The following is a 22,085-nucleotide window of genomic DNA, read 5'->3' as shown; positions in this document are numbered from 1 at the left end:
ACGCTGGACGGCGATCATTATTTGTTTGTCGATCGGACACGTTTGATGAAATTAACAATTTTACCCTCTTCGTGTACGTATGTAGATATAAGAAACTATACTATTATTAAGCTCGCAAGGCGATTATATCCTTAACCGGATTTTCTAGTTTTTCATAATCTGTAATCGCCCATCGAAAATTCTCACGTACATAAACTTCACATTCGTAATTGAAAGTCTTCAATTTAATACAAGATAAATATATATTTTTACTTTTATTTTATTATATGTATTACGGAAAGCTCTGCGCTAGTATCGTTGCGTTTTCAGTGTAGTTTAATAAACAGTAAAGTATATGTTATTTCATTCCAATGTGTACTTTGATTCAACTTTTTGGCGATGAGCAATTCTGATTTATCTCTGTATTGACGGATTATTCACGATGCAAACACTCTTGAGAGATTGTCGCCCGTCTTTGGTTTGTCTTTTTGTTCACGGATATCAATTTGTCAACAAATCGACTCGCATACATTTTTACCGTTACCCGGTTTCGTCATTTGCTTTTTGACCAAAAAACACCGACAATACACCGTTCGTCTTTCATATGCACCGACTTTTCTTATATGCGTTGTTTGAACACGAATGTCGTTGCAGCCTACATACATGCATACTAAATTGCTATTATTTTCGCCAATAATTTCAAAAATATATTTTATTCTTCTTATTAAAATTTATTGCGTGTTCAAGAAGGCCGAACGGGGGGCTATTACGATTATTAATATCTTGTTTCGTCTTAAGAAAAAAAATGTACCTATTTAAATAACCACACACTTGCGTTCATTATTGCATTATTAACGTTTTTTTTCGGATGAAGCTGACTCGTCTTTTTTCCATCCCGAATTGAAATATAATGTATGATTTACATTATTTTGTATGGTAGGCTTTTTGCTTACTACATAAAAATAATTGATATCGATCCCGGTTGATTTTACATATGTATGTGATTGCACAAAAAGGGCAGGAGTATCGTTCGCATTAAGATTACAAAACACCACTTGTTACTAATTATTCATATATCTTATTCACATATCGATGTATGTATATTATTATATGTTAATGCATTAAGATTGCTCAATCTTAACATTAATTGAACTTTCTATTACCAATTGGTTTCATCTCAAAAAGGGCCGTGAAACTACTACAAAATCCAACTCTCAGTAGAATAATAGTCTTAAACTGTATATTATTTTTATTTTGCTTAGGTTCCTTCTCAATAAAATTCACACGATAAATCAATCTGAAAAGCCGATGCATGAAATCAAGAATGCAAGTGTAAAAAAACTTATATAAGAAATTAATTTACAGTTAAAATAATAGGCACAATTTACATAGTAGTACGGCTATCAATTCATCTAATTAAATGCAAGCTAAAATTTAAATTAAGCAGCTTAAAACGGCATAAATGCAATCAATCCTCGTGACAGGTGTCGACTATCAGATAACACAATTTTTTTTTTTGTTTTAAATTCTTAATGTGGGCCACTGGAGTATACAGAGCTTTGCTGAAACGGGAAACGCACAATTCCAAAGAAGATGGCATTCGCCTAACAACCTCCGAAGCTATTTAGCGAACCATTAAGCAGTGTTCTCACGTATTGTAAGCGGCTATGCGCCTCACAGTCATTACAATCCATATCTTGTATCGCTCGAATCTCACCCAGACTGTTTGTCTGTCTGTCTGTCCGTCGCCAGCTCAATTATCGGGTGATTCTTTTCACATCACCCCGAGCCTGAGGACCGCAAGTTCACTAATTAGCCTCGTAACCGGGTCAACCGGTCGAGAACAATCCATTTGGAGGTGACATCGGAACAGGGTCCCCTTCTGACACCGGTTTGATGATTTCTTATGATATCATTGGGATTTTAGTCGACGATATGTGTGGGATTCGATCCCACGGCATTAGTTTGCAGTAGGTCGAGTTTACCCGTCGCGTAACTGTACCGGTTCCAAAATGCGCGGATACACTCGTTAAATACACGCGATAGTGCAAAGTATAGTGTGTCGTGTGACAAAATATCTCCGTATATACGGGCTCGTAATTAAAATTTTGTATGTATGTATCTACTTATTTAGAGGAAAAGTGCGGGCGAAAGGAAGAGTTTTTTAATGTGCAAAATGTCAATGAACGGAAAGTTTATAATTGGCATTTTTTGTTTAATACAATAGCGCTATTAAGACCGTGAATTTATGGTTCGTATAAACGAAGGTTGTTTTAATTGGAGTTCCATCCTAACTCTAATTATCGATATGAAACTGCTGGTGGCAATATCCTTACATATACTTGCAGTTGTGCAATTTAAATGTTTATATAATATTCAAATTGTTATTTTAATTTTGTTCGTTAGGCTATATTTACTCACGACAATTTAATCTGGTAGCTGCAGTAATTATAACGTTTATGTACATAAATATAGATAGCTTGTATCCTAGAATATATTTATGTACATACATACATACATACGAAAACGTAATTATCTCCAACTTTTAATTTCCTATTACCTTTGAGAGATTAATAAATATGTTGATTCTGTATGCGACAAAAAAGTATTTCGGGAAAATTCATCAAAATTTGCTCGGCAGGATATCTCTTTCACGGTCCAATCAATACATATATACATATATACACGAGTATCCGATGATCAAACGTGCGCGTCTTTCTCTCTCTTCCTCTCTATCTGTCTCTCTGGTACAGATATTATATCGAAAGTGAAAAGTTGCGTTCATAGCAAATCGTCTAAGCATTATCAACGCACTTGAGCGACCCCGCGAGAGAACGCAGTTAACCGGCATGTGAGGATTCATTGACCGTAAATGGCGTATAACAAACTGTTATTGTATGTATACCTACCTGAGTTCAATTGATTGAGAGATTACCTGACTTCAGTACTTTGTATGTTGTACATAAAGAAAAAATGATTTTGAATTTATGTAAAGAGTACGAAAACATTAACTGTACATTCATATTTATGTACATATGTTAGAACTGATAGAACTTTGAACTTTAAATCCAATACGTAAGAAATATGTACATAGATCTTTTAACAATGAAAGAAGTAAGAAATTCATTAGAAGTAGCAATTGTTGAAGCATTACATCTGCTCCATTCGTCAGGGTTGGTTGTAAATCAGAAAGGATCAAAGGATATCGTGTATCCTTCGATTTTATTAATTTACACGCGTTAATCTCTTTTTGCGCGCCGCTTCAAAACAAACAGCAATATATTCATTACTTGAACTTAATAACACGGTGATCCATCTTTATTTTTTATTTTTTTCTGTAGTTAATTGCGGAACAAATTGAATTGTAGAGTAATTATTGAACATTAATAATAACAATAAAATAATATTTTCGGTTTGTTTATTGTGTAGGTATTCGTAATCGCGCGCGAATTGTGTTTTAATGATTTTTTCGCAACAAAAGAATTGCCGTTTTTCCGCACTTGAAAATTTCGTATGACGCGTCTATCGGTCAAAAATTCTCACCAAAAGTGAACACGTTTTTGCAGAAATAAAGACAGGAAAAATTGCACAAAACTGTATATATCGTTGAAAAAAATCGCCAATAAATGAATATCACAATGGGAAGGATGATAGCGAATGAAAAATTTTCTCATACAACGAAACAATGGCTCTGATTGAACCATGAACGCGGGCTTTTATATTTTTAAACTGTTTTTAATTAAGCGTATAATCCGTTTCATCGTCTTTTGCCTTTATATTATTAGCTTTTATACGCTGTAGTTCAAATCTAAATTTCAACACTGCTATTATACAAATTTGAAGGGAAAAAATGCTCTCGAGCATAAAAGAATACTCTCTATATGCATAGTATGTATGCATGTACATAATAAACATACATATGTACTAAACATTTATTTATATCCGGATTTTAATTGGAATAGTTACATATGAGCAATTGAGTTTTATGCGATACGTACATATGTATGTTTATTTTGTATTGGATACTTCTTTATTCTTTATTGAATACTTCTACAATAGTTTATACTTAAAGTATTATAGATTTTCATAGTTGATAGTTATATCTACATACATATGTATGTAATATTGTATGATAATGTCTTTAAGTTGCAATCTAGGTAAACAATTTTGTAAGTATTATAAGCTTGTAAAGTATAAACATTGCACATCCACAGAAGACAACACCGTTGGTTACGTTTTTGTTTTGTTTGAATTGCGTCGAAGAAAAGCACTTGCATTGGCGATAAATTTGACGCGATTACAACCGCGAATTACCTGAGTGAATCTCCTCGTTATATTTTGAGATATCGAAGGTTTTATTTACTATCCCTGCGGCTTAAACTCGAATATACATTAGCCATTATGCGTTGGAAACAATTACTTCCCCACCACCGTTTCTACTTACTTAGATGCACATTATTATTTCATAGTTTGGCGTGTGTTATTATAGTTCGCATGCTTGGATATTATTATACTGTATGTGTCTGTTCAACCTTAGGCAAGTGCAACTCCGGATAGTTAGCTATATTGAAAAATAATCGTTAGTCCGCTAGACAAACGTGTTCTACCGTTAACGCATACTGCTTGCACTTTGATGCAGCACTTGCTTACACAACCGCCGGCACAATAATGCTTCGGCGTGTGAATTCACTCGGGAGAGAGTCCATTCGAGAGATGAATGGAACGATTTAATCCAATCTTTCGGCTGGAAAAGCTGCCGACTATATAAAGGCTTGAAAGCGTGAAAAAATCTTTGACAAAGCTCGCCGTTGGGTACCTTGGAGCGATTGCGCCTACGCGGCCACCGCCTGTTGTTAAATCCGATTCGATTTTGATTTGGATTTGGAATCGTGGTGGTTGTTGTGTCCCTGGAGCAGCGTTTCCCGTTTCTTTTGATCCGGTCGTACCGTTATATTGTGCTTTTAAAAAGAAATGAGACTTTTCACCGGTCCTTTCGACCCGGCACTAATCAACAAAAGCCGTTCGTTCGTTGCACGGGATACGATATTTGTTCTGAATTTGGAATGCATAGCTCATAGCGATATTTGCAAAAGTTGTTCGCATTTGAAATGCTAACGACATTCATAAATTCTTTTCAATCTATCTAAAACGCCCTGTGCAGGCTAACGGTAAGTAAAGTGCCACTGCATATTTTGATACATTTGCGTTTTTGTCGCAGCGCTTAAATAAACGTGTTTGAAACGGTGTTTAGTTAAATTTTTAAATTCTTCAGACGTCCTGCTATATTTGGCCAAATTTTAGTCAAGCTCTAACTCAAAGTATTTTTTTAAATTTAGTGAATCAGATGCAAAAAGATAATACATAAATACATTTGCAAATAAAAACACCTCAACATTTAATCTTAATATGATTACACAATTATGCTCACATACATATTAATTTGTTACCTGGTTAATCGAAGAGTTTATTAACCTAATCTATATTATTATTTGAGGTTAAAATAAAAATTAAATATTAGAGGACTATGTACTAAATTACTATGGAGAATTTTTTCTGGATTACCAGAATCCATTGATAATTATGAATATTTGTCGATTTTTAGAGGGGCACTACTTAATTGATAGTAAAATATATTGTATGTATGCGATTTTGCAAACGCATAATGAGGCAATTTATATTTTATAAGTGAAATTTCGTAATGCATAAAATTTCACGCTTGAACAAGTTGTTTTATCGTATAGTGGGATCGTTAATTTTTTTTTAATAGAAATTATGAACGCGTGTAAGATTGAGAATGAGTATGTATGTACAATTGTATCGTACTAAAACGGCGTATAAAGTATGAGCCTCGTTATATCATACAATTAATGAGCTTTGCATTAGCGCAAATATAATAATCGTAACCGTTTTCATCCAGTTAACGCCCGGACATTCGCGTAATTTTACACGATTAAATTTTCCCCTGCCGTCATATTTAACGAGAATTTTTTCACAAAAGTACCGTCAGATTTGACGTGAAATTAAATTACGTCAACGCCATTGTGGCGCGTGTTTTACGGGACATCTTTTTTTTTTTGGTTCGTTTCGTATTTTCCATGGAAGATTCGTAGGATTCGAACCAGTTGCAACGTAATAGAGTGAAACGATCTTTTATTTAACATTTTATACGCTCGGATAGATATGGCTCGTTACTGTCGGATCGCTTGACAATTTTGCACCGTTTCAATTGTCTTTAATTGTATACATCATATTCGACATTGCTGCGTCTCGACATGGAAAATGTATCGACCTAATCTTTTTTCGTCAGTTTTTTTAGTGAGAAAATTGACTTTTTTTAGGGTCGAGAATCTTTTGAAATGCCTTGCATCACGTAGGTTCATCGACACCGCACAATTGACGGCGACACAGTAGCATTTGACTTATCGTTTGCCGAATGGCTCTTTGCGGTCTGAATTTTCCTTGGTTCGCCATTCATCTTTTCACCTGGCATCACGATCTAACTAATCGTCGCACTGTCGTCGGTATTTCCCATTTACAAAACCGCATCGTGTGTCGCACAGAATCGCAAATCGCATCGATCCATGAGTGGTGAAAAACCAACGGATTCCGCGAAGCCTCGAAAAAACGAGAAAAAAATCGAATTATAATTGGAATGACATCCAATGAATTCGGTACGTTTTTATCGTTCCAATTTCGTTCGAATTTTATTATCTCGTCTCCACAATGGGACACGTCCTCACTAGCTTACACACACACTCGCGCCAGTTTTATTATTCTGTTATCTTCTTCGATGTTTTTCGCTTTTTTTTTTTGTGTACTGGAAATCGCTCAAGCGTCATTGCAACGTGTGAGGTCAAAAAACTCGCACTCACAGTAGCCGTAAGTAAAGCGGGCATAAATGCGCATTGCCCAATGTATATGTACATATGTATGTATATACACTTGTAAAATATTAAGATTAATTCAAATTTTACGGGTAAATTTTTAATTTTATTAATCAGTCCAATATTCCGCGTCATTATGAGGTGGCAATTATTTCGAACGAATTTTAAATCGTATACGTATGTACACACGTACTGATTTTTTTGTCGATATTTCGTCCGGAGCGTAAATGTAATTCAACTTTAATTTGTCGGCTATGAATACGTCGTTTGTGAAACCGTGATTTATTTATTTATTTTAATGATAATTACAATCATCTTCTTGCCTTTATTTTTTAGAACTTGCCACATTCAAAGAATTATTTTATGATCAATTTAAGCGTAACACGATTGCATATACATATGTACTATGCACGTATGTATGTATTTGATTTTTGCGTAATTAAAACCAACATATAAATATAAACCTTGGCCAACTGTTCATTGATAAATCCAATCTATCGTTACAAGGTTTTTTATTGCTTTACATCACATAGATACGTATGTACATATATTACAATTAAGGCGATAGTAAAATAGATTTAGAGCTTTACAAGCAACAGTATTAGGTTTAATGTGTAAGAAGCCGAAAAATTGGCTAGTTTTTTAATAGTATTTTATACAAAACCAGTTGTAAATTCCTGTAATTTTGGATGGTTGAGATTCGAGAAAGAAATCAATAGTATCCGACTATTTCTAAAACCCCAAACATCTAAAGTGCCATGACTATGCGTTAAGTAATATACCAAATTTCGAGGTAGTGTAATGAATTTGATATAAGATTAAACCATTTTATTCTGAACCTTTTAAACGAGTTATCTTCAACAAGCAATGGAAATTATTCCGAAGTATCCTTTCTAAGAAAAACTGAACTTATATACAACATAAATACCTATGTACATACATATTTGTAGCACAGATTTTTGGTCTGTTCCCATACAATCCTTTTATTGGAACATCTAGATATCAATCATTTTTTTATTATTCGATATTGAATATCGTGACTGCAATTGTCCGTTGTTCCGGGGTCAAAAGAATATCCCATCTTCTCATCTGTCTGCACATTATGGATTCGTTTGTGGGACAAGGTAATTCAGTGCGCGCAATTTCAATAACTGTTCCTACAACATCTCTTACTATATCTGCAATATATAATATCTCTCAAATGAAATTATTATATGCATGCCTTCAAGACGCAGTAAGGCGTGTTTATATGTATTATTATTATTAGTTGTATATACGCACGACTCTGAGCAATGCATTTTATTTTTGCGCATTTTGTGCAGATTTCACCGCATCCGGACACACGAACGAACGGTCGTTCACTGTTCTCAGCAAGCATAATCGTTATCCGCTATGATTAATGTAATATCTGCTTATACCGTTGCATCCAAGATGCAAGTAGTAGTTGCATCGCCTGTAAATCGGGTCTATATGCCTCCCCGTGATCGGTCAGTGTGTCGCACTGTCCGCCTCTTCCGACCCACAATACCTTCGATGACCTCATTCATTTTCACTATATTGCCAACTGCATTCTTCTGCAAAACATGCAAATATGAGTATTTTCCTTTTCGTATCAATTCATTTAATTAACGAGTCGTGGTTTTCTTATTTGATAAATAGGTACTTGTGTACGTGAGTACGTTTCAGTTTCGAAAGTGGGCATATGGCTATCGCCGATGCGATGGTACTGTTTATTTTCATCTCATAAACCACGAAGGCGTATCTTTGCGTACTGTGATTATTGGTCGTTCACATTTATCGACTTCGTTTATGCGATCCACGTTCCGATAGCCGAGACACAACAGTCAATAAGGACCATTGTTGCCAATTGTTAGTCGTTTGCCGATATTTCGGCCACTGTGTCAGCCATCGTGACTTTTCCATTCAAGCTTTTGTTATTCCGCAGACGTCGACCTTACGTCGATAAATCCCCATTGTGAACTAGAACGTTGTACATAAATACACGCCTTTAGATTTTCATGGAAATTTTTCAACAGTTTGTCAAAACAACACACAGAAAAATATGTCGCATGCTAAATACATATATACAAGTTTAAAAGGTGCTATTCGTTCACGCAAATGGTATTTATTTACATAGATATCTCTGTATATTGAAATCAAATTTGATACTGATTAAATTGTATTATTTTATAGTGTCATTACTTTTAATATTTGCATAATCGGAATTGAAATATAATTTAATTTCATGTTGCTAATTTGCATAACATTCCAATTGTACGCGGTGAATCTCGGTTTGCTCGATCTAAAAGTACACATTTCTACTGAATATACGTATGATTTATAATTCCAACCTGAATATTTTTCATCTATTTATGTATTTGTGAGTCTTCCCATACACATTATAATATTTTTTTGTGTTACAGTTTAATCAGATTTTCTAAGATTGAAATATATGAAACTGTATGGCAATACATTGTAAAGCGAGAGTTGTATGGAATAATTCTGAAATATTTGTATTACTCCAATATCTATTTTCGTATCATAATACGAATACCCCCAAAATTTTCCAAAGTAAATACATAATATATAGATCTCCATATTTATATTAGATATATATGAAATAATGTGAGCGAAAGTAAGAAAAATTAAATTAAAAATGGAACTTGCATAAACGCCACATGATCCCAATTAGACCACCGTATGTACATATGTTAGTATAGATGGACGATCAAGCAGGCAAACAAATGTATATTCAAGATATAAATTATACTACGTACCTAATAGACGATAGATTCTGAACTCGATCCAAGTGTGATTTCGGATTTTCATACAAGAAGTGATCTACATATATGTATACCTTAGTATATTTGTATGGAATAACGCCTCGAATACTAACCTTTCCAATCTCCAAATAATACAAAATAAATCCGTAAAAATAATTTATAACACACCCATATATACTAACTTGAAAAATATGCATGCCATAAATAATATTCCGTTAGTTACATACATTACTAACAAACTAACCAGTAGATTCTATGACAGAATCACTAATAACCATACTAACACACTTGTGAAGAGTCTCGGTGATTACAACAAAATGTCTATACCCTTCAGGTATAAACACAGATTACCTAAACACAATCTGCTTTAAGTCATCGACTTTAGAGAGTCTTTAATTAATATTATGTATTAGATGTATTATGAACATTTATAAGGATTGTAAATAGGTTTTTGAGCTATTTTTCCTATTATGCTGTAGATTAACATTAGAATAATATAATACTATGATTACTAACCAAATTAAATTAAATTGTAAAATAGAAAATGATCAGTAGATCAGTAGCTATTAAAATAGATATAAGATGTATTGTGAACATAATTTCGTAATAATAAAAAGCATTTAAAAATCAAAATACCTTAGTATATCTATGTATGTATTATACATATGTAGTTTGCGATATATCTACCAATATTTCCCTGAAATACAAATCTTCCATCAGGAATCACACCATCATAAATTTTCACTCTATAGATTTCGCTATCGGTTACCGCTATTTTTATTGTACAATTTATAGTGTCGATGGTCGTAAATATAGTCGTGTTGGATATAATGCGAACGAGACAAGACAGTAGTCGCTGCGCTCGGCAGCAGCTCAACTCAAATAGCGTTACAATCGTCGATTCGTTTTCACCGGGAATGGTCAGGACACGGCGAGCTGCAAGGACGAGACCGGCAATTAGCATAAATCGTCGTCGGACTGCAATTTGCCATTTCGAATGCGTTTGAATTGCACGCGCACGCGTACTATGTAGATACACCCGAAGCCTCTCTCCAGATTTATCTCGTGTTCGCGTGCCAACCGCGCGTTCATATTCCCTTGGGGGCCTCACTTCACCTATCATCCGCAAAAGAGCCGCTAATACCGTGCCGATGATAAAAGCCTCACTAAACTAACACTGTATATCCCGTTTTCCTGAAAAATCGCATATTTGCGCTAATTAGACCTATACCCGAGTTCAAGTTTTGACACTTCATTATACGCACTGCCAAACACCCTTTCAAAAGACATGAATAATAATTTTCAAACGACATTGATACAAAGTGGACTTTAATGTGTGTATTTTAAAGACGTATTTGCGTACCTAACAGTTGTTTTATTATAGTCTTTAACGGAAACCTAATGATTTTAATGCATTTTCGTATTTCAAGGGTTGTTTCATGTATACCTACGTACAAATTAATGTTGAAAACAGATTTGTTCTTCAAATAAAATCTCTAAAAACATATGTGAGTGAATGGAAAACCTTTTCGCAGCAAAATGCTTTTAAAATTTTACATAATCAATGTGTTTATATATGTACATATCTATGTACAGCATGATTTTTCCAGTGAGATTACATATATAATGTGTACGCGTCCTCGTTAGCGATATATTCGCTGTATTTATTTAAAAATGTTCATAAAAAATCTCATTAATATCAAACGCCGGGGGGGTTTCTATTATTTTGGTTTAATTTCTGCGTAATTATAGTATTTTTCACACGTTGGATTTCGCACTTCGCTTAAATACACATTTGCTAACTCAACGAGCGTCAGAAAAAAATCTAGTAGTACAGATTCTATCATACACTACAATAAATCATACACTTATCCGTATAATATCGCAGACCACCCAGTGATTAACGATGATCTTTCATTTTGTCGCGTCGCTCCTCCTCCTCCGTCATTTATTTTTTATTGCTCAGAAAACACCTGACTTGTCCTAAAAGATCGTATCGAATCAATTTCATCCGTTTACATCTATCATTGACGTCTACTCTTTGCTCTAATTAATTCGTGTCGCCGGTCGCGTCCCGTTCACATTTTTTTCCCTTCGTTCGATAACAGTTATTGCCGATTAATTTGTAACTAATGACAGACTCGACTATTTTTTTACGGATCGGAGCGAATCGTATTTTGGAATGCTGGTTTGTGCGATTATAATCCAATTACTTGGTAGAATTATTGTCGTCGGATTTATGTATGTTTAATTAATTCGTTTCGAAATTGAGTAGACCTCTATCTCTCTCTCGCTTGTTCTACGATTTATACGTGAGAATAACTTTATCTTGAATCTGTTGAAGAAGATTTTCTCACATGTCAGCGAAAAATGTTTAATTTTTTTTCCATATTTAATTGACGTAGTGAGATAAGCATTACGTTCGTGTACTGATGTAACAACCCTTTGCGAATATTTTCTCGAGGTAAGATAAGTCTTGTGTTTTCCGATGATGCCTGATTGGAGTGGTGCACTTAAAGGATCATTTTAATGATGGGCAATAACCGACGCCGTTACTAAACGATCGCGTAAATCATAATCATGCTTGATATTATTAGGCTGATCACTCCGACTATTATATTACTGGAGTGGGACGATAATCTGCTCGATCTCTTGCCCATTATCTATTTTCATTCCACGACATGAAATCTTTCTGCAGATCGTGTTTTTCTTTTGCATGCTCTCGATGAAAACACTTTTATTTTCATCTAGATATTGTGCGGCGTGAGACGAACCGATCGCGAATGCATTACTTAAATATTTTATTTAATCATTTTCAGCGTTTCCAATTTGCAGGATACATTGTTGGTTTAGTACCGCGAACCGGTACAAAATTTATCGCATTTCCTGAAATTTATTATTATTAGAGTTTGTCTTCCTACGCTTTTGAAAACCGTTGCATAATTTGCGTGTGTACATTATGCGATTTACTGCTGTGATGCAGAACGGGTATAATATACAAATTATAACCGTGAATTTTTTTTTGATGATATATTGTAAATGAATGCGGTCATCTTTTCATATATATACATACCTGACACCTTATATTATGTTGCAAAGTATAACTCAAACGCATATAATATTATTATTTGCCGTTTTTCAAATCCATAGAAATTTATTGCATAGTTTTTCGAATAAATATATACGGAATGTCTTCACTTCACTGTAAAACGTTCGCGTTTATTCTGAAATCATTTTCTTAATAACATCATATTTTTATTTAATGGTACATTATGTTTTTTTTTTTGTTTATATGTTTTGTTAACATCAATATTGCGTGCTATTTCATTCGAAAATAAAGGAAATTCGTCTAACGTTGCGTTTCTTAATTGATTAAAGAATTTCTTAAATTCCATATAAAAACTATAATTTTCGTACAAATAGAGAATTTATGGCTTTTTTTCAGTCTACATAACGAGCAGTGCTACAATTAAACTGTGTATTTCTTCAAATTGGACTATTGTTTTTTATCATTACCATTTTTTGTTTGTTAACATAATTCGTCTTGTATTATATGTCGATTACGAAAGCACATACATTTACCACTCTTCTCTTTCGATTTGTTTATTTAAAAAAAATCCCATTGAACTTTACTTTTCTCGTGTAAAAGTATCAGTAATCCAATAGTCTCCCCTAAAGCGTATTTACTTGAGTAAACAAAATACCTATTGAACGTGGCTGGGCAACAAAAGCAAACATTCGATATACCATTTAGATACCGAGGCACAGGGAAAGAACGTTTTATGATTATGCCCGTATAGTCTCCGTGCCTTTTTTTTGTGGTATTAAAATATTTCAGTTATTGCGAGTAATAAGACTGAAGCCGCGGGTTATTCTGATTACACACACATTACTTATCTTTAATTCGATCGAGAACTTGTATTTACTTATTTTTTGTACGGAAACAACGTGAGAAATTTTATTTCTCTGTAATAATTAGTTACGCCGGTTATATACATATGTAGCTACATACATTGTCACACATTCCTGGTGACAGGTCAAAAAAGTACTGAACAAGTCACTAGTGCATCTCGTGTTAACAGAGCGTCAAACTTTCGATTTCGCTACGTACCGCGCGTTCAAATCTATTTGTTGTGATACTGTTGACATTTTTTCTACAGTTAATTCAATATGGATATTTGTAGGGTGAGTTTCACATTATCATGTTTATCTTTAGCATTTTTTTTTAATTCATTTCTCAATATATTATATGTACATATGAATGTTTACGCCTCACATTTCATGTCGGAGCTTTTTGTACATGTGTATATTCAGACGCATTGCTGATATTTTTAGCCGTGGATCTTCTTTGCCATGTGCGATTTTGAGTCGATAGGTGCGTAATAAAGTCTGTAGATATGCACCGGCAGATATTTGATATCACGATCTTTTGATTTAAATGCGATTATTTCATATAAAGCGCGCAATGCACATGTCGGACCGCGGTGTAAAGCTCGCCGCAAGTTCAGCCTCGAGGTGAACTCTCGGAACGCAACAGGTGATTGTTTCACTGCATTGTAAATTGAATAAATAAATGCAATGTAACGCACACGATCGGTTTGCATCTCAACTTTTTTTTTCTAATCGGCACATTTGTGTGGGAAACAAAAAAATTACATTTCCTCGAACTTTTTGCGATTTATTCATGTTATTTTTTCTACGTCTAAATTTGTACTAAACTCTTCTGTAGTTATCTTAAACTTTATTCATACTATTTTACTAGTAATAGATATATGTACGTAATATCTGAATAAATAGTTTACAAAAATATTTAACTGTTGTAAACTAATATTTAATTTAATATTTAATATTTAGTCCCAATTAGTTCAGTGTGTAAATGAAATGAACGATTTTAAATTTTCTTTAAAGAGAAAAAATATTTTTAATAAGATATTTTCATAATACTTCTTAGGTCTTTTCTAATAATTACTGGTTCCATGACTATTTTTTATTTTATAAGAAGCCTTAAAATTATTTTGAATACACCTGAGAGCTTTACTTTCAGAACCGTAGATACCTACGCGTTGTTGATGCTCCATTTGAAAGTTTTAAATAAAATTTCCAATACAAATCGTCGTTATATTGTAACCATTTTTAATGGAATTTATGTCACGTATGTATTCCTTTCACATTGGGAAATACATGTATTCATCTTACTAATAATAGCTTTTTTCCCTTAGAAGGTACCCTACTCATATTACATGTAACCCAAGTAACATTTACACGCAATCCGATATATTATATATGCATTAATATTAAATGTTGAGTATCTGCGGTGCTGGTGAAACTTCGAGTATGGCATTCATTGAGATATATCGCCGGTGCATGTGCATTATACACGTCATATAAAGGTCGTCCGCGTGTTTACATGGAATATTCGCTTAACGGTGAAAGAACAATCGGATTCAAAGAGAATATATCTCGCGTGGATGCGCTTTACGATTGTAAATTCTATTCAACATTCAAAATTCGCATACATGTGAGAATATTTTCAATATACGAAGCACGTACTTTGATTGATATTTTCATCTGACGTGTTGGTCGATTTGTCTCTGTTGCATTTTTTTCCATTGATTTTTCTTATGCAACCGTTCGAAGATATGTCGTACGGGCTTAAACTGTGACGTCCTTTATTGTTTATGATGAAAAAATTCTGAATCCTTTCAGATGTTATTTATTACTGTGCGGTTTGTATATTGAATAATATTACTCGCTCAATTTTTAAATCATAAATTCAATTTATTCATTCTTGCGAATGTCTGTGCGATGTCACCGTATTTTTATGCGCATAAATACATTTTTATTTTCCGGTCTCAAAGCGAACGTTGACCGTTCTCGTTTCTCGCATTCGAAATTGTTTCCAATGCGAAAAAATAAACTCAATAATTTCTCCAATTGTATCTAATTTGTCTCCGTATCGATCTGAATCACGATTTCGTCTTATCCACTTCCTTTCTTTCGGCGAAAGATCGCAACAGCAATTTAATTACGTTACAATTCAAAACAAACGTTCTCATATCAGATCACAGTCATCACGATTTTACTTCAGCGATGTTCAATATTAAATTTCAAAGCAAAACTAAAAAAGTACAGTCTATATTCAGCTCATCTTCAATTCCCACACTAATCCGATACGCTCTCGCTAACCACGTTCATATGAAATAGTCGAGTCAAAGATCAAACATATTCAGTCTGATAAGTGGACAAAACGTGAACGCGCTCTTCTTTTTTGTGATACCTTCATCTGTGTGTAATTTTTTTAACATATGTAGAATTTTCAAAGTTGTGTTCGCTTATTATCTCGACATCCTGAAGTATACATAAACGGTTTAGAAGCATCAGAAACGCCGCGATTTATACGTCCATTTGATAATTTGATTATACATCTCGACGTGGCGTTTTATTTATTTTTATTTTTTGCTTCTACAGATTCGCTCGCATCCGTTCTGAAGTCTTGATGATGGCGCCAATTAAGCCGGTATAGATTTTGTTCTAATACTAAATTCGGAATAGACGAATTTCGCGTGCTATATGCGAGTTCAACGTATCTAGTATAATATGTACATATGTATGTATATATGTGTATATGTATATTGTTATTTTGTTGAACTTGGATTGTTATTTTGTTGAACTTAACAGCATTAGATTTACACAAACGACCGTTTGTGTAAATCTAATGCTGCCGTATTTTATTGATGTTTAAACGCTTTATCGTTGTTTGAATGCCCTCTGGGTTATGTTATTGTATTATAAAATTTGATTTACATAATAGTTTATCGTATACGTGCATTTAACGTTACTTTCGATGTTATAACGTATTATGGACGGCGAGTGCGATTTTATCATCGCGAACAGGATTTCTATCCTTGACACTTTTCACCTGCTGTTTTCTTGATGCCAGATACCGGCTCCTAGAATTTTGCATTCTACACCTCCGACTCGGCTATATTTCATACTTCAAACACGATCCAGATAATTTATCGTATGTATTATTCTTCTTTTGTACTTTATTTGCGCTGAGCGATGCTGTAATAATTCCAAATACATATACATATTTAAATTATGTATGATTCTATTCACAATTTTATGCTTGTATGCAATCTTCGGGCGTTTGAAATTATCATGATTTCTGACTTTGCTTAGAGCTGGCACGCGAACCCCTAGCCCCTCACAACTGTTTTACACCATATTCCATTTATCTGATTCAAATAAATTGCATGACCATATTTTCCTAACCGCTCTCGTCGTTCACCATATCGTTATAAGAAAACAGTCCGCATTCTTGGAATCCCTGAATCTAGACACGGCTCCCAACATCCAGAGATGCGTTTGAAGGATACATACACTTTTTGGTTCAGAACTGGAGATTCCTCGCACAAACTTGAAATACTACTCTGCAAACGACACACGCGCTCGTATTCTATTCTAAATTGTCACGTTTTTCTACCATTTTGCCTTTTAGGATCGCCGATCAGTCACTGCCAATGTATATAAGTACGCTTGTGTGTATCTCAGTCACCTGCAATATGTACGAGGCGTATAAAATCACTTAATTTATTTCTATGGCATTTTCGTTTTCAATTATGAATTGTTTCTCTTTGTACTTCTACTTCGTTTCCGTTTGATTTATTGTTTCTTTTCGTATTTTTCTATTCGCCTACGACTCCTTAACGAAGCTTTACGATTCGAAGAACCAATGTCTCCTCATCACGTTCGGAGCAAGGCATAACGGATTACCGAACTGGCTTCTCGATAATTTTTTTTTTGTTTCGTTTTCGCCTTTAAGTTTTTTTTCTCGTTCAACAACACTTCTTCGGAAGCGACTCGATCGTGATCTGTTTGTTACTGAATCATTTTCTGATCGCACCTTTTGTTATGCAGCCACCCGCCGACTGTTAATGAAAGGACCGTCGTATGTTCCTCTCATTCATTTTGTTCTTGATTTACTATCCATAATCACAAACTACATAGATTTATGTCCTACTCCAGATACCCACGAATGAATTTTCCGGTCATCCGGTCGCCGCTATACGAATCTGTCATTCGAAACGTTACGAAATTAGAGTTCGTCTTTGCCGTTATGACGATATCGTAATTGGATTTTGATTATGGCTTTCAATATATTTTGTAATTGAGTCAAATAATAATATTATACGTGCTTCGAGTAAGCGCGGTCGTTCATCATCCTCGACCGCTTTGATATTAAAATAAAACTTACATGTGTAAACAACATTTTTATTCGATAAAACCTGTGTTATAAATATTTATAAGGACGAGAGCGGTTAATCCTTTATTTAAAAATCCGAGACAATATATTCTCAAACTTTCTTTCACCAACAATTTATATTTGAAAATTGAAGCAATAGACACAAGTCAAGGATACCAAATCTGACTGTCACACTTTTTTATTTATAATTTATTTTTATCATATTTATAATAATCAGGATTTTATTTTGAAAACTAGATTTAGATAAAAAATTCTCACATGTGATAATCAATTTGATTTAGTTCAGAGTTGGTTGTCACAAATGCCTTGGATGGTTGTTACACTTAGAATTAATAATGCGTAGTTGAAATAATCAATTGAAAGTAATGATTTTTAAATCAAAAATGCCATGATTTTAAATTAAATTTGATACAAATTTCGAGCAGTTTACGACAATGTTTATAATGATTGAGTTTGTGTTTGATTTTCATCCCAGGCAATCTCATCTAGTCTCGTTCTCAACATAATATAACAAGCTACAGATGAACTTGTTTGATTTCCACGATTTAAAAAAGCGCTTGGGTTAAAGGTTCCTTGAATTCCTCGGGAGTAATTTTAAATTTCTTCGAAAGCGAGTCTTTGACCCTTACTCAGTTGCGTAATTTGCCATGCCGTATTGTAATTGTTATATTTACGTTATAGTTCACTCTCGGTACCCCATTGTTAGTTTTACCCTAGACTAAATGGTTCGTGATGGCTGGCTTTGTACGCGCCCCGCGTAATGATAACTCAATTACGACCTGCAACTAATCGACATTTAATAAAGATTTCCACAATAGCTACTACAAGCTACCGAGTACCTATACAACGATTCTCAACTGGAGATGTACATACATACATATGCATTAAAAATTGTTTGTGTTTATATTTTAATTGTATTAGTGAATAGTTGGGATAGCTTGTATGATAAAAGATTGAGATACACCACTATATATGTCTTGATCGTATGTTATCTATGTACAATATGCTGCGATTTAGCGGTTCTACTCGTCGGAATGTCCGACCCGAGCTTTTTAACCCTATGTGGCACATCTTCTTGTGGCTTCACATCGCGGATGTGTGTGCAGCGGCAAGAAGTGGTACTGCGGAAACTCGACATCATTGTCGATTGTATCAGGGCTGGGTGGATGCATTACGTACGACTTGAGGCAGATAGATAGATAGATGCAAAATGTTACCCGGCAAGAGGAAAGGGTCGCCGGGGTTATGAGAATCGTAAGATCGAAATGTTTCCTCAGCCAGCGGTCCGTTCGGATGCTGCCTATTTGGGCGAAAGGGCAAACGAGACCGTTTTATTGCCGCAGTACGAAAATTCACGCGAACAAACAACAACAGGCAATAGATTACCGGGAAATCGGCGCCCGCCTCTCGTACATCATCATCATCATCATCGGCGTCTCGTTTGAATGCTCGATGTGGTCGTTAGCTAAAATCGCACTTATCGCGTCCCGTACGATATTATTGTTATTGCCATTTACGCGTTTTTGACTTTCGCACGAGGTGTCTATTTACGTACGTATTTTTCAGTTCGTGTTTAAGTATAGCGGTGCTTACTTTCTTCGGTGTGATGATCATTGTTGCCGCACGTGATTCTTTTGTGTGTTATTTCGTTTTTGTGTGTTCTTGCGAGTGTGATACTGTTAGAAATTGGGCTCCAAAAGCTTGTCGAAATTAAATTTTCCGCTTACCGTTATTATAGCAGTTTGCTGTTTAATATTGTTCAAGTTTCTTAAACTGTCAAGTAAGTAGCTTTATTTGAATTGCATTTTTACATTTGCAATATTAACAATTCTACAGTTGTATGGACGTCATACAATATATTATGTATGTATATCAATCATTTGTGAAAAATGCATTTTTTTTCATTGAATTCTTGATTTTTTTTTTAAATATATATAGATAGTTTTTCCAATGGCAAAGTTCATTTATTTTTTATTATTGTAAGTTAATATCATTTTAAGTTGAATTTTTTGTATCATTTTCTTATAAATTTTAAAATATATAGTGGATAATATGATTTAAATAATGATCCACAGATTTTGAAACCAAAATATTCCCAAATTATTTCATAACGATTTTATTGGAAATTTTATTTATTTCACATACTTATATGTATATATGTATACATATTTGTATATTTAAATTTGTAAGTTAATATAAAACAATGCCTCACAATTTTCATGATGAAAAGTACTATCTATTATGCTCTCCACAAATATGTCTTATTAGTCAAAATTTTGTTTCATCATCATAATTTACAGCCATTCACCATCCACTGCTGGATGAAGACCTCTCCAACACGCTTCCATTAGTTTCAGTTTAGCGCAACTCTCATCCATATTACCCCACACATTTTTCTTACTTCGTCCGTACATCTTTCTTGCAGCCTTTATGTCGCCTTTTTACATTCTCTCGTTATTAATATAAGAAAAATGAGCTTTTAATAAATATTTATACAAATTTTTTCATATTCTTATTAAGAATCAAAAAATACTGGTAAATAAAGAGAACAATTGAACTGTTACTATTGATTGGAAAAATAGCCAAAGAAATCATAAATAAATGTATACACATTTATAATATCGAATAGTACTGAATAATTAAACTTCTGTTTTATAGCAGTTCATTAATTATTTTTAGCATAATGTATAAAACTTATATAGATATATAATTTCGTATTTAATGTGTATTTAATGATTTTTTCCAATAGTAAACACCGTTCCACAGTTTATGATAACGGATCGGTGATAAAAACCAGCAAAGCTTATTAAATTAAATTAACAACGTCCTTATTTTTTCCAGAATGCAACCGTTACCGATATATGTAACGATCCACATTTCTTTCGAACATTTTCCTGCAATACCTTAATTAATCACCCGTAACGTCAACCGGGCAAGTGGACCCGTTTTTCGCGACTTTTTCCCCATACAACCCAAAACGGTACCCCGATGACGTCACGACTCACCTGTTCAGACGCCCTCTGTCCTCAATTCGGGACTACACAATGCATAATGCACATGCAGTTCGGTCTCTCGTCTTACCAAATTCGGCCTGGCGTCAGTTCCGCTGCGTATAGCGGGTGTTCCCGGTCCGGATTGTACCGTTCGCGCGGTGCAGTCGCCCAGTGCAGATGTATGCAATTCGCTCGTGTTTTCCATACGAATATATTGTACATATGTATGTATGTATGTACATGCGGGGGCCGCGAACCGACCGCGACCCGCTTATCAGATCAGACGACCGTTAATCGATCTGGTGGCACCGCGCTAACTATCTGGGCCGACTATTCATTACCGAGCTATACCACATACATACACCTGTTTCCATAATAAACCGCGTGCCTAATCGTTCTATGGCCACGACAATAAATCGCGGAATTCATACGATTCTGAATATATGATATTGAATTAGGCCGTGAAATTGCCAATTGGCATGATTCAATGTCTAAGAATTTATTCGGTTTTCTATAATAGATTGCTTTTTGTTTTTATATAAGATTTTACTCAGTCTTTATAAATTGTAAAATAATATGAATTTGAAAGGGTTTCCTACGAAATTTTATAATGCATATTCGTTATCGACTTTTCACCATATTAAATACAATGTATTGAAACTGTCTTGGGAAAAGGTTTTTACTCTCGGTGGTTTCCCGTTTGCCTTCTGGAGTGAAAATGGATCATGATTTTGGTGATGCCAATTTTTTACTGAGTCTTTCAACCATTAATTTGACCAACTCTGACAGAATTTGATCTATCTGGTAAAAAACTACTTAATTAGTGACTTAAACTGAGGTTAATTAAAATTTGAATCATTAGTTTTACTTATTTTTTTATTTATTTTCTTTGCAGGTAAGTTTTTAAGCTTTTAAATACATATGTATATTAAATCTGTAAGTATTTTTATTACATTTTATTTGTTGAATCAAGTATGTATGTATATACTTACATATGTATTTAGATGAATTGAAATGACATCAATGTTTTATGAATCTTAAAATGTAATTTAATCATTTCTCGATCGCATTTTTCCATATTTCCTATATAAAAGAGCACAGAAAATGAAAGTTCGATACAATATAGATAGTAATATTAAGATAAATCGAAATATATATAACTATTGTTACATCAAAAATA

General features: G+C 34.0%; 2 protein-coding genes across 7 annotated transcripts in view; one reads left to right on the top strand and one right to left on the bottom strand.

Annotated features, from left to right (window-relative positions):
- Window positions 1-22,085, top strand: part of Atg16 (Autophagy-related 16) — a 257,472-nt gene that overhangs the window by 70,743 nt on the left and 164,644 nt on the right. The window lies entirely within an intron of this gene.
- The window catches only part of neo (ZP and PAN domain-containing protein neyo), a 72,945-nt gene that overhangs the window by 46,013 nt on the left and 4,847 nt on the right, over window positions 1-22,085 (bottom strand). The gene's annotated exons all lie outside the window — the stretch shown is intronic.

Source organism: Arctopsyche grandis, chromosome 4 (assembly GCF_051622035.1).
Source record: "Arctopsyche grandis isolate Sample6627 chromosome 4, ASM5162203v2, whole genome shotgun sequence".
Classification (NCBI taxonomy): domain Eukaryota; kingdom Metazoa; phylum Arthropoda; class Insecta; order Trichoptera; family Hydropsychidae; genus Arctopsyche; species Arctopsyche grandis.
This window is presented reverse-complemented; position numbering and strand designations above follow the sequence as displayed.